Here is a 1,050-nt window from a genome sequence, read left to right as displayed (position 1 = left end):
TATAAGATAGGGATCCAGTTTCATGCTGTCATATGTGACTATTCACTTTTAAAAATCATTCATTGAACAGATTATCTTTTCCCCATTACATATGCTGTCCCCTGTCAAATATTAGGTGACTATACAAAAGGATTTAATTCTGGGCTCTCAATTATGTTCCACTTGTTTATTGGTCTGTTTTTATGCCAGTACTCTATTGTTTTGAGTGTGAGGGCTTTGTACTGTTTCAAATCAGGAAGTGTAACACCTTTACTTCATTCTTTCACAAAACTTCTGTGTTTATTTGGGGTCTTTTATGGTTGCATATGAATTTTAGGATTTTTTGTTTATCTCTGTAAAAAATAACATTGGAATTTTGATAGCAATTAAATTTACAGATGGCTTTGTGTAGTATGGTCATTTTAACAATGTTAATTTTTACCATTCATAAATATGAAATATCTTTCCATTTATTTGTGTCTCCTTCAATTTCTTTATCAATGTCATAGTTTATAGTGTACAGATCTTTCATCTCCTTAGTTAAATTTATTCCTAAGTATTTTATTATTTTTGATGCCATTGTGAATTAGACTGTTTTATTTCTTTTTCAGATAGTTAATTGTTAGAGTGTTAAAATGCTCGTGTCTTGTGCTTACTACGGCAGCACATATACTAGAATTGGAATGATATAGAGAAGATTAGCATGGTCACTGCAGAAGGATGGCATGCAAATTTGTGAAGCGTTCCATATAAAAAAAAAGCTCCTGTCTTTTGTATATTGATTTTGTATTTTGCAACTTTACTAAATTTGCTTATTCTAACAATTTTCTAGTAGAGTCTTTAGGAATTTTTAAATGTAAGTTCATGTCATCTATAAACAGAAAATTTTACTCCTTTTTTTACTTGGATGCCTTTTATTTCTTTTGCTTGCCTGGTTTCTCTGGCTAGGACATCCAGCACTATGTCAAATGAGCGTGGTTAAAGTGGACATGCTTGTTCCTGATCTTCGAGGGGAAAACTTTCAACATTTTCCATTATGATGTTGACTATGGGCTTACAATATATGGTTTT

At 31.4% G+C, this 1,050-nt stretch overlaps 1 non-coding gene across 1 annotated transcript; it reads left to right on the top strand.

Annotated features, from left to right (window-relative positions):
- Positions 1–627: 627 nt before the first annotated feature.
- On the top strand, positions 628–734 carry LOC123793468 (U6 spliceosomal RNA). Its single transcript, XR_006780003.1, has one exon. It is a non-coding gene; the product is annotated as a U6 spliceosomal RNA (small nuclear RNA).
- Positions 735–1,050: the final 316 nt, after the last annotated feature.

Source organism: Ursus americanus, chromosome 8, assembly GCF_024610735.1.
Source record: "Ursus americanus isolate L20-20 chromosome 8, mUrsAme1.1.p, whole genome shotgun sequence".
Classification (NCBI taxonomy): domain Eukaryota; kingdom Metazoa; phylum Chordata; class Mammalia; order Carnivora; family Ursidae; genus Ursus; species Ursus americanus.
The sequence above is the reverse complement of the archived record's forward strand: the minus strand, read 5'-3'. Positions and strand labels throughout refer to the sequence as shown.